Source organism: Electrona antarctica (genome assembly GCF_951216825.1).
Source record: "Electrona antarctica genome assembly, chromosome: 16".
In the NCBI taxonomy this organism is placed as follows: Eukaryota; Metazoa; Chordata; class Actinopteri; order Myctophiformes; family Myctophidae; genus Electrona; species Electrona antarctica.
The window spans coordinates 40,176,748-40,190,475 of NC_136797.1; the positions used below are offsets into that span (position 1 = coordinate 40,176,748).

The 13,728-nt window shown below is 43.9% G+C and overlaps 1 protein-coding gene across 1 annotated transcript in view; it reads left to right on the plus strand.

The window, feature by feature from the left end:
- LOC306940117 (serine/threonine-protein kinase NIM1-like) overlaps positions 1 to 13,728 on the plus strand; it is an 805,056-nt gene that overhangs the window by 651,169 nt on the left and 140,159 nt on the right. The window lies entirely within an intron of this gene.

The following is a 13,728-nucleotide window of genomic DNA, read 5'->3' on the forward strand; positions in this document are numbered from 1 at the left end:
TGCTCCTGTTAAGGTCTTCAAGGTGTTTTTGTTGACCAGTGAGGAGATCCTGTAGAGGAATCTTGTTCTATGGTTGACTTTTTTGATTACGTTGGTGGCCATTTTATCACCGGAAAGATTAGCCTCCAGGATGGAACCTAGGTAGGTAATTTCATCTTTACGTGTGATAACATTGTCACCCACTTTAACCAAGAAGCCATTTGCCTTGCTGAGATTACTAATAGAGCCAAAGAGAATGGATTCAGTTTTTCCCAGGTGTAAAGATAGTTTGTTATCAGCGAGCCAGGTGCAGATTCTACCGAGTTCAGAGCTGAGGGCATTTTCAACCTGCAGTTTGTCCTTGTCCGAGACCAGCAGTGCTGAGTCATCTGCGAACAGGAACAAGTTGCAGTCACAGGCTGAAGTCATGTCGTTTACATATATTAGGAACAGTAGAGGCCCTAGTATGCTTCCTTGTGGAACGCCACAGCTCACTGGGAGGGGGGGGGACAGTGTTCCGTTCACTTCCACCATCTGTTCTCTCCCCTCCAGGTAGGATTGCATCCAGCTCACTGATGTGCTATCGAAACCAATTGCTTTTAGCTTGTTAACCAGTATGGAGTGGTTCACGGTGTCAAAAGCCTTTTGGAGGTCCAGCATGACCATGCCGCAGTATTTGCCAGCGTCCACCTCTTGTTTGATGTGGTCGCTCAAATAGAGAAGACATGTGTCAGTGGAGTGGGATGTTCTGAAGCCAGATTGGAACTCGTACAATAATTTATTAGTGGCAAGATACTTTTCAACCTGTTCATAGACTATTTTTTCCATCACTTTCGAGATGGAACTAAGAATAGAAATAGGGCGGTAGTTGCCGGGGTCTAATTTACTCCCTTTCTTGTGCAAGGGGGTTACTTTGGCCAGTTTGAAATCTTGGGGGACCTGTCCCTGTTTGATGGAGAGGTTTACTATGTGGGTGATGATTGGAGCTATAGAGATGGCTGAGTCTCTGAGAAATTTGGAGGGAATGTTGTCATGGCCTGTGGCCTTGTGGGGTTGGAGGGCACTCAGTTTCTTAATTACCTCATCAGTTGTTACCATAACTAGTTTAAAATCGTCTTTACAAACACCTAGGTTTTTGTAGAAGGTTGTAATGTGCTCTACACCAAAGAGCCCAGAGTGGGAGGGCAGTTTGTTAACCAGAGTTGTTGCTATGTTTGTAAAGAAGATATTCAAGTAGTTGGCCACATCAAGGTTGTCAGTGATGAGAGTGTTGTCAGATTTGATGTTTATGTTCGAAAATCTGGTTTTTAGTTTCTGACCATAGCTTAGTTGATTGTTTAGTAGCTTCCAGAGCTCATGAGGATTGTTTTTGTTTTCCTGAGCTTTATCATTAATGAAGTTACTTTTAGCTGATTTGGTCATGGCAGTTACACTGTTTCGTAGTTTGATTCGTTGTGTATTTAGATCTATCAGGCCACTGAGCCCTACCAATCTACCTAAAGACCTGCCCCAGATGACATTTGTGCAATTATAAAGTGTGTTAATTAAGTATAAGTAATAAGTGTAATAAAGTAATAAGTGAATTAATTTATTTTGGAATGCAAATTTGTTGCATTTGCATTGATTATTGTATTTTATGGGCTTTTGCTGTGTTAAAGGAGAATTCCATACTAGAAGGCTTCCTTACCTTTATTTGTAGTTGTTACGTCCCCACCAAAGAGGTCCAGGTGTTATTTTGTGCAAAAGCGCATTATTGGCTATTTCCCCTACCATAAGCCCTCAATGAATTGCATTGAATTGCATTGAATTGAATGGGTCTATGGGGTGTTGTGCTAATTCGCTTATTTCCATCGCGCAAAAATCATTTTTTTTGTATGTAGCCTCTCTTCATAATGTAAATAGTATCCCAAGCGGCACACTTTACTACTTATTTTGATGGAAATAAGCAAATTAGCACAAAAACCCAACCCCCATTGAGGGCTTATGGTAGGGGAAATAGCCAATAATGCACTTTTGCACAAAATAACACCTGGACCTCTTTGGTGGGGACTTAACTACAAATAAAGGTAAGAAAGCCTTCTAGTATGGAATTCTCCTTTAAGCATGATGGGGTTAATGTCTAAAAATGCCCTATTCTGAAATCAAATAAATTGTACATGTCCACATTCATGGATAAACACTCTAGAAAGCTAAATTGATGACTTTAGATCAAACGCCAAACGATATATATGTTCAAGGCTCAAACGATATATGTTATGGGATTTGGGGGTTTGCATTAAAGCTGCTATAAGCAATTTGTCAACATTTTAATTACCCTTTTCTTTGGTATTCAGACAGCCAGCAATGGGTAAAACACTCTAAAAAACAATGTAGTCTCTGTGACGCATCTAGGGGCCGCAATCTGCATTCAAAGATTTTCCTAGAAGCTTTGTCATTTGTCGATTTGCCTGTCTACTCCTGTCCTGATTATTACTGTCATTTCGACCAGGTTTTTTTCGACCAATGACAAAGCTTCTAGGAACATCTTTGAATGCAGATTGCGGCCCCTAGATGTGTCACAGAGACTCATTTTTTGGGGGGAGTGTTTTACTCATTGCTGGCTGTCTGAATACCAAGAAAACATAAATAAAAAAGGTAGTTAGTTTTTTGTCTCCACCAGGCCGAAGGCATGGGGAGAGACTATGTTTTGCACTCCGTCCGTCCGTCCGTGTGTCCGTGTGTCCGTGTGTCCGTCCGTCCGTGTGTCCGTCTGTGAACAGCTAATCTCTGGCACCGTTAACCTGGTCAATGCCAAATTTTGCACACACACTCCCTGGATGCCAACGATGAACCTCTGCCCCAGAATTTCCAGAACGGCCTGTTATAGCGCCACCAGGAGGCCGCTTTGTGCAAAACAAGTTTTTGGACAGTACACCTACAGATTTTGTCCAAACATCACACAAATTGGTACACAGTCTCTCTAGAGCCATTCAACGAAACAGGTCTTTCAGATTTCTCAGACTCCATCCTGATTGGCTAAGATTGGCTTCCAAAGTTCGCAGGAGTGCTCAGTTTCAAACAAAATGCTGCAAATCATGAACACATCGTGTGATTTCCGTAAAATTGTGCACGCACATTCCCACTAGGCCGAGGAAGAAATGCCACGTGAACATTTTCAACTCAGCCTCATGGTGGCGCTATAACTGGCCGAAAAGTGTTTTTACCTCTAACTGCATGGATCTGTGGATAACTTTGTATGCCAACTCCCTAGAGGCCAAGGAAAAACCTTTGCCTGGAATTTTTCACATCTGCTCTGTATAGCGCCACCAGGAGGCCGACATATGTAAAACACATTTTCTAATATTACTCCTTCATATTTTATCTAAATTTCACGCAAATCAGTACACATGCTCTCCATAGTCATGTGATCAGCGTCCGATTGCGGTGAAACTGTGCATGCATATTCCCACTAGGCTGAGGAATAAATGCCACTTGACAGTTTTCAAATCAGCCTCATGGTGGAGCTACAACAGGCCAAGCCGCGTCACACACACACACACACACACACACACACACACACACACACGTTTATATATTACTCCTAAACATTTTGCCAAACATCACACACACTGGTGGAGACCTGTGCCCAGAAGGGCACTTTTTCTAGTTTGTACATATTATTGCTCATAGCTACTTTAATTACTTGCGCAAGCAGAGCGTGCAAGTCATGTTTTCGTTTTCAGGTGCGATGTTTGGGGCCAGCACACGTTATGACGTCATATGGTAAATGGTGCATTTATCCAAGGCGCTTTACATAGATTGTGCATTACATTCACCCATTCATACACTGATGGCAGCGGAAACCATGCAAGGTACCAACCAGCACATCAGGAGCAATTAGGGGTTCAGAGTCTTGCTCAAGGACACTTCGACACTAACTCTGGGGGAGCCCGGGTTTGAACTGGCGACCTTGCGGTTACCATCCGGAAACTCTACCCCTGAGCCACCGCCGCCCCAAGCTGACCGCGCAGGTGTGTTTTTGTCATGCTACGAAACATATGTCCCATGACGTGATGAAGATATGTACAAATGTCCCTTAGAATGCACGTGATATGATGTCATACGGACATACGGAATATAATTGGTTGACGATGATGATACGTTTCAGTGTCAATTGACCCAGCCGATTACATTATACCACCAACCACTCAGAAAAGTAAATATACATACATATATACATGTACACATATATGGATGAGCATAATGACGTGTTAAATATATGTACCAGTGCCAGGGTATAGTTGACGGTGACGTAACGATGACGTGTTCCAGTGTGACATCAAACAAGCTTATCAACAAGCAAGTAGGCACTCAACAGAGTGCAGTTCTAGTTGATAATGCATTCATCATAAATCTAATACATTGTGCCTATGCACATTAATAAACACATGTAGAAAGCAAATTTGATGCATTTAGACCAGGTAATTCGCATGAAATACCATAAAACTTTATTTTCAGGGATTTGTTAGTATCTCAGGCATTAAGCCATTAAGGGGTTAATAACTACATTTGCCCAAGGGATATCACTGTGGTGACCGGTGGAGTACACTGACATACACACATACCCATTGACCTTATTTATTACTTGTGCAAGTACTGTAATCGGCTGCGTATGTCGGTGGTGTCCGCCGGCCAATCAGGGACCAAGTATGTAGGCTATGTATGTCGGTGTTCCACCGACATTAAATCAGGAACAAGAAAATAGCACTAGCAGGGATCAGTGGAAGCTACAAAAGGTGGGAGGAGTGTGATACCTGCTCAGGATGAATGAGGGACAACCTACAAGGAATCAGTAGCCTACCGAAGCAATTTAATGAGAAAGTAAAAGAGTACCTTAAAGACCTGTTAAACAGGAAATGTGCAATTAAGTCCAAATCCACCTGTTCCAGTCCCATCGTGTGTTACTTGGACAATAACCCAGCTGGTTCACTCTCAGACATTGGAGGACCATTTGAATTATCTGAGGGGAGCCACAAGACCAAAGCTAAATTGATGCCAAAAAAAAATCGAGATTTTAAAAAACTATAGGTGATTCATGGGCAGCCTTGTTACTATAGGTCTCCTGTAGACATTGGCCCAGTCCAGGCTTTGAAACAAAGGAAAGGAACCCCACCACTATCAGGGAAGTTGTTAGGATTCAGATTAGTATTAGTGCAACTGTATATCCAAAACCTCCTCTCTACAGAGAAGGCTGTGAAAAGGAAAGTACAAACGAACGAAAATATGACAAAAGAACACAAAACATAGGGGGACATTAAATGGTCAGATGAGCACCATCTGCTCGTTGGTCCCAAGACAAACTGGCCCTGAAAAAAATGTACACCTTTCAAGGTTTCAGTTTCCTGCCGAACTGGGCCGCTATATGCGAGACATTTATAGGGACTAGTTCTACTGTTCGCCATGCATGGTCTACAGTCTACACAGACAACAATCCACTCACATAACTTGACTTCCACTTGCATAGTACAGAACCGTACATGCATATGTGAATCAGATGATGATTTTGATGCTGTCGTGAGCATTGTGGGGTGTACTGGGCTTCGTAACATGCACAATTATGTCAGAGGCTGAGTCTGATGCCGGCGTGTAGGGGTTAGCGTGGGTGTTGTAACCGATGACTGAGTCAGAGAATTCTGATATCGTTGTAGTGTGGTGGGTGTTGAAGGTGTCGACTGTGTCAGAGGACGGTTGTGAAGCTGTCGCATAGGTCGCGTAGTGAGAGCGGTGGATTTTGTAACCGACTGTGTCAAAGTATGATTCTGATTCCGTTGCGCATGGGGCGACGATTGCATGAGAGGATTATTGTGATGCTGTCGTGTGGTGGGGGGAGGAGGTGGTGGTGGGCGGTGGTGGAACTGGAGTTGTCTACCCTTTCCAGCCCCCATCTCTTTTTCTAGAAGAAGTTGTCCAGCCGTGTCCTGTCTCTCCTCATCCCACTTGTTCTGCAACCTGAAGCAAATATTGTCTTCGATTCTGAGCTCATCCTGGCCCATGGTTTTTAGATGGTACTCGGGCTTCCCCACACCTACTTTTTGGAAAACGTTCACCAGGCGATCCCGCTTATGACGCCACCAACTTTTGCCGAGGTGGTACTGGATCTGTTGTCTGGTGTGTTCAGTACTCATTTTGTGGCCTGAAACAAGGTGTCCAACTAGCTCCTGCCGCTCCTTCTCCCGTCGATCCTTTTCCAGTTTCTTCTGCAACATGGCGCAAAGATCCTCTTTGGTTCTCAGTTCGTTCTCGGTGCGTTTCAAGTAATAATTGAGTTCTCTGTACCTTTCAGCCCCTATCTCCCTTTCTTGAGACAGTTGTCCAACTAGCGCCTGTCGCTCCTCGTCCCATTTGTTCTGCAACATGAAGCAAAGATTCTCTTTAGTTCTCAGTTCTTCCTGGGTGTATTTCAGGTGGTACTGGAGTTGTCTAATCTTCTCTGCCCCTACCTCCTTCTCTTGAACTAGTTGTCCAACTAGATCCTTTCGCTCCTCATACCATTTCTTCTGCAACATGAAGCAAAGATTCTCTTTGTTTCTCAGTTGCTCTTGGGTGTGTTTCAATTGGTACTCGAGTTCTCTAACCTTATCACCCTCTGACCCTTTTACTTGAGCCAATTGTCCAAATAGCTCCTGTCGCTCCATGTCCCATTTTGTCTCCAACATGAAGCACAGATTCTCTTTTGTTCTCAGTTCATCCTGGGCACGTTTCAGGTGGTACTGGAGTTCTCTAGTGTTTTCAGCCCCTGTGTCCTTTTCCTGAACCAGTTGTCCAACTAGGTCCTGTCGCTCCATGTACCATTTCTTCTGCAACAAGAAGCGAAGATTCTCCTTGGCTCTCAATTCATCCTGGGCGTGTTTGAGGTAGTACTGGAGTTGTCTCTCTCTCTTTGGATTATCTCTCTTTTCACCCCGTGAATTATGTTCTTGAACAGGTCGTCCAGCTGACTCTCTCTTGGGACTCTTGGGACTCTTGGGACTCCTGGGAGTCTTCTCAGCCCATGAGGGACTCTTGGGAGTCTTTTCATTCCGTGAGTTATTTCCACGAACCAGTTGTCCAACCAACTCATGTCGCTCAATCTGGGGACTCTCTCCGTTTGCAGACCATGCTTTTTCATGAACCAGTTGTCCAACTGACTCCTGTTGCACTCTCTCGGGATTCTCTATCTTTTCAGCCCATGAATTATTTTCATAAACCGGTTGCTGTTCTCTCTCTGGATTCTCTCCATCCTCTGACCATGAACTATATTCTTGACCCAGTTGTCCAACTGACTGCTGCTGCTGTTGCTGCCCTCTCTCGGGATTCTCTCTGTCTTCAGGCCATGAACTGTAGTCTTGAAACGGTTGTCCAACTGTCTGCTGTTGCTGCTCTCGCTGGGAGTTCCCTCTGTCTTCAGTCCATGAATATTCCTGAACCAGCTGTCCAACTGGCTGCTGTTGCTGCTCTCTCTCTAGATTCTCTCTGTCTTCGGCCCATGAACGATCTTCTTGAAGCAGTTGTCCAACTGACTCTGGTTGCTCCTCATCACTTTTCCTCTCCATCCTAATAGACTGGAGGGAGTCTATCAATTCTAATAAGCAGAAAGCCAAATGTATCAGCCAGAAAGCCAGATCATTACACTCTGCCTTTTCTTCACAGACTTTATAGGCTCTGATCTGACGTCATGCGGAGCACAAACCATTGCCCAAATATGAACGGTGAAGAGGTTGGCCGACGGTTCAAGGCTACAAAAAGTAACCCATCAATGCAGGTTTTCATTGCTCCAACAGTTGACGGTGTGTGTTTGGGTGTGTTTGTCCAGCTTTGAGGGTTTGTGTATTTAAAACACAAACATTGTGATAACACAAACATTAATACATTGAATGCCATTGACATTGAATGGCCAGTTTTGAGTGACACAAACATTGAAGAAAAAAGTGAGGACGCAAATTGTGATTGGCCAGAATGAGATGTATGATGATAAGAGCACCCCTCACTTCACACGGGTGTGATTGTTTTTTATTATTCCACCCACCCATGTGCCGCCATGTGAATGAATACATCATCAGACATCAAATTCATACATCCTCATTAATGCTTAATAGTGGATGGATGCAGCGGCACTGAGGTGCCGCACCACTCACTTCACACTGGGTGTGATTTCTGTATTGTATTTACCTCCAAACGTGCTGGAATATTGGAAAAGAAATCTAATTCAAAATTAAATAACACATAGCCTACTGGCCAAAACAAAGCTCCAAATAAAGGAAAAAATAAGAAATACTGACAGCTAAGAAAACAACAAACCAGGAACTTGAGATACTGTGACAGGCAAAAACTCTCTGCGAAGGCCCTGGCAGCTCTGGATGTTATCACTGGCTAGCCTCAAGCCAAACTGAATTTGCCTTCACGGTTGTCCTGTAGCATGACTGTAAGCAGGTGAGACAAACCATCACAAAATTAGTAATTGTTAACTCAAACACCTAACTAATGAACTAACTAGCATGTCTCTCCCTTCTCCACTCCCTCAAAGGTATGGCACCCCCAATGTCCCCATATCTTCAAAGTCAGATCCAACCCTAGAACCCTTAGAGCGTCTGCTAAATGCATAAATTGTAAATTGTGGCCCATGAGTTATCTTACACAATTACAAAATAAAGGAATCTTTTATAATAGAAGGGACAAAACATGATACAAAACATGAACAAACACCCCTCCTCCTCAGTGCTGGGCACCTTCCCGATCAACAGGATTGCCAGCACTGCAGAGATACGAGGAGAGAGAGGTGACCAACAAATAATTCGGCTTCCTAAACCAGTGCCCATGCAGCATGAAATCGGTTGGATTGGCAGTTCTTCAAAAGTGTATATGAATCTGGAAATCCCCATATAGGCCTATGGAGATTCCTCTTTGATGGTCTCATGTCAATATCATGGTCAGTATCAGTCAGTAGCCTATCATGTCATCAATTAGGTTCACATTTGTCACAAAAGGACAATGGTCATGAATCATGTCAAAATATTTATACCTTCAAATACAATATTTATTTTGTTTGTATTTCTAAAGGCTCAAAGACAAAGTATTTTAAATGGCCAGGGTTGATTTGGTCTGTCTGGTGGAAGTGGCCATTTGATAGAAGGGCTGAGCTTTGTCATTCTGTCAGTCTGCTGCTCTCTACTGGTGTGTTCGGGCACTGGAATTGGTAAAGATTTGTCTATTTTTAAGTATAATGTATTTCGCTTTGTTGACCTAGTAATCATTGAATAATGTTTGTTTTTTTCACACTTTATTCATTTAAAGCAGCACTATACCTTTTATCAACTATACAGCATATTATGTCCAACAAAATTATAAAGTTACATGCTTAAGCAATGGCAATCCTTCACTAATTGAAGGCAAAATGAAGACTGGCCAATCACAGAAGGTCCTCGCCGGACTCTTGGGTAATGAAGTAAAAAACGTTGGCTGCCATGTTATTTGTGTCCAAAGTGGAGCAGGAGGGGGGAACCCAGTGTACTATCTGCTGCCCCATCTGGCGGAGTCAGGTTACTCTGATATCCCAAACTGCTTTAAACATTAATGTATTTGGTTTGTTGGAATAATTGCTTATTTACATGTTAAATGTTGTTTAGTTTGACACTGTCACTTGGGGAAAATAAAGTGAGTGTATTTTCTGTCCTCACTTTTTATCCTCAAGGCTAATCACTTGTGGCGTCTTCAATTTTCGGTCATCACTTTTTATCCTCAATACAGTACGTACATTGCTCAGCCAATCAAATCATTGCTATGGGGGTGCTCAGCCAATCAAATCATCGCTATGGGGTACACACCAGACAGTGGCCTTGTCACTTGTGGTTAGAGTGTCCGCCCTGAAACTGGGAGGTCGGGTTCAATCCCCAGCCGGGTCATACCAACAAAGACTGGGTCAATGGGTTTGGTTTGGCAGGATCAAATCAACTAATAAAATTATTCCTGAGAGCGGCACGGCTGCGGATCACCGCTCCAAGAGGTGGGTCAAATGCGGAGAACAAATTTCACTGTGGTAACGTGACAAATCGTACGACTTTGACACAAACACACAAAAATGTGTCCGCAACCCACAAATGGTTTTTTGACAAATACTGTCCTATTGACCATTTGCAGACCGCGGCCATCTTGCCATCAGTTTGGAAGCACTCGTTTCGAGTAAAGCAATGTCCTGCTGCCTCCTGCATTATGTGCAAATTCAACAGGTGGTACGCAGGGCAGTTGAGTGATATCTAAGGAGCACTTCCAAACTGCAACACTTAGAAAAAGAATCACCTGCAAGGACAGACCCGCGGAAGCATGAGCGTGCGTCACAGAACGCATGATCGGGTCTGTAAGTCACGGAAAAGATGCGCTATGATTGGCCAGTAATCACTTGAGTGGCAGCGTGACGTAACGTGCCTTCCACACTTCCGGCGTACTTCCTCTCCCAGTGTAAATTCTTCCGCCCCTCCTTCAACACACATCGCTCCAACGAACTGCAGCGGCCAATGAGGTATGTATTTTTTAATATCTATGCTTGTTAGCACCTTGCCATTAACTTAAGATGGCCGCGGTCTGCATATGGTGGATAGCATCACTCTGAAGAACCAGTTCAGTTTCGGACTGGTACAGTAAAAGAGTACTTAATAGCGGGGCAGATAGCGGAAATAATCGTTCACTTGCGGATACAAGCACCAAAATTGGCACACATACTCCTTAGGGGTTGCTCTTTTGAGAAAACCACTGTGCCAAAAAAAGAATCAAGATGGCGGCCATTTTTCAAGATGGCTGCCATTGAATATACAGTAATATTGCATTTCGCAATAAAATCCCATAGACTTGTCCTATTTGAACGATCTTGGTGTCAAATCATACATTTTTCACTATGTAGAATCCAAATTTGGACCCATGGACTTACTCACTAGTTTCCTTGTACCATACAACAGTCCCGGAATCCTAATATTCTGCTAAATTAGAGGTTTGTGTTATGTCTGACTCGAGTAAAATGGATGGTAGTCTATATCTTAGTATTGTTAGAGGTTTAGTATGTGTGTGTGTGTGTGTGTGTGTGTGTGTGTGTGTGTGTGTGTGTGTGTGTGTGTGTGTGTGTGTGTGTATGTGTGTGTGTGTGTGTGTGTAAGTGTGTGTGTGTGGGGGGGGGGGGTTACCGCTCGCACCGTTCAGTATTAGCTGAGTAATTTGTTTGGGGTAGCTAAATAAACCGTTGCCCAGGTGGAGCCTGCAGAACCATTGCGGCTCAAGAAACCACCACTCCTGAATGAAGTGTCTGGTGCTGGGACTCTGGTGCAACGCACAGGTCCTGGCGGTACTCCTGGTGAGAGCAGGAGTGGACCTGGTGAGACATAGGAGTCCGGACAGGAGTCAACCCACAGAGCCTAGTCCCTCCACATGCCAGAATGATGTGCCTCCCAGTCGCGGCAGAGTAGTTCCGGAGTGGTTCCAACGGATTGTGTGGCCCTGGTCTTTCCTTAGTGGTTCTGATCGTAGGTAGCTACTGAGACGTAAGTTGGGACTTGATCACCCCGGCTGGGTCACCCGAGTGAGGGGTATGATGTTCGTGAGACCCGAAACCCTGATGACCTTGGGATACATCACTGAGGATACGTCCCGGGTGCATCCAAGTATTTTTGTTCTTTATGACTCCCAAATGTTGTCTAATAAGCCCTGCATCTTTTAGCTAGTGTAGATTACATGTAGTTTACCATGTATGATGTTCAGTTAGACAACCGCGCCTGAATTGACAGGGTATGCCAGCAGGGGAGAGCCGAGCCAATGGTAAAGGGGCTATACATGACTTATTCATGGACTTACCAACATGGTGTACAGATCACACTGGACTTAAATGATACTGGATGAACGATCGGGCTAGGTGTAGATTTAATTGTCGAACCTAGTTGTATCCCATACCTTATTGTGCATGATGGCGGTAAAAGGATAACCCCTCTGCCTTGATTCACTGAATACAGATAATGGTCATACTGTGATACCTTGATTACCATTCACCAAGATGTCTAATATAGACCCAGGACCGCCTAAATTCTGACTGGAGCAAGTGTTGTCTTTGCAAAGACAAGAATAGTATGAGCTCTCATCACCACATGCAAGACAATCACAACAACAACTAATATTCCCCTGGTGGTGGCATTGAATAAACTCTGAGGAGGAACAAGGCGCAATATCATGAAGGTTGTCACATTATGTTCAACAACACGAAACTGGAGAGAGTGAGAACCACAAAATGAAAAGCAGAGAGTGGAGTAGAACCAGCATTCAAAGCAGAGAGTGGAGTAGAACCAGCATTCAAAGCAGAGAGTGGAGTAGAACCAGCATTCAAAGCCAACCATGTTTCAGATGTGACAAAGATGCTGCATACTCTGAACTCCCATGGGTATGCGTCTCAAGAGTTATAATGAATGTGCCCAAACTTTAAATGACGGAAAACTTCTTGCAAGACTCAGTGGTGGAGATGTTATTGCACAGGAGCTCCATGTTGCATGCTTGGCAGACCTTTACAATAGAGAGGTTGTACCTCACAACCACAAAGAGACTGGAAAAGGAACATTCAACCGAAGAGGATGCCCAGTTGCCCACCTACAGGAAATCTCAGAGCTAGTCACATATCTAGTGGAGACCACCAGATCTGGTGAGGGTCCTTCAGTCCTTCGACTTGCAGACATATAGTTCACCTGTACGTGCTATTCCAGTGCCTGGAACAGCTGGGTGTTGATGGACCAGCTGTCTCCACATGACTGAATGAAAAACTGCTGTAAGAAATACCTGCTTTGGAGGGACTTGTGGTCCAGCATATATGTCGTTGCAAGATGTTAGCTGCTTTGCTAAGGACAATAGCTTCACTATAAGAGTCAGAGGCTTCTGACAAGCCAAAGCCTACATCTTTCTGGAAAGCCAAATGAACATCCCTTCCCTGCTTGTGAGCCTCCAACTCAGGTATTTCTGACAGCAGTTTCTCCTTCAGTCTTGTGGAGTTGACAGCAGATGCATCAACACCCAGCTGCATTCCACTGGCTGAGCGCACTCTGCTTTTCGTTTTGTGATTCTCACTCTCCAGTTTCGTAATGCGACAACTTTTGTGATATTGCGCCTTGTTCCTCCTCAGATTTTCTTCAATGCCACCACGATCATCAAGTCTGTCTGGATCCATTGTATTAATATGCATCTCATTCATTGTGTGAAAGAGGGGAATATTAGTTGCAATCATAGTGTAGCCATCATGTTGTGATTGTCTTGCATGTGGTGATGAGAGCTCTTTACTATTCTTGTCTTTGCAAAGACAACACTTGCTCCAGTCAGTCTTGAATTTAGGCGGTCCTGGGTCTATATTAGACATCTTGGTGAATGGTAATCAAGGTATCACAGTATGACCATTATCTGTATTCAGTGAATCAAGGCAGAGGGGTTATCCTTTACCGCCATATGCACAATAAGGTATGGGATATGACTAGGTTCGACAATAAAATATATGATCTACACCTAGCCCGATCGTTCATCCAGTATCATTTAAGTCCAGTGTGATCTGTACACCATGTTGGTAAGCCCATGAATAAGTCATGTATAGCCCTTACCATTGGCTCGGCTCTCCCCTGCTGGCATACCCTGTCAATTCAGGCGCGGCTGTCTAACTGAACATCATACATGGTAAACTACATGTAATCTACACTAGCTAAAAGATGCAGGGCTTATTAGACCCCC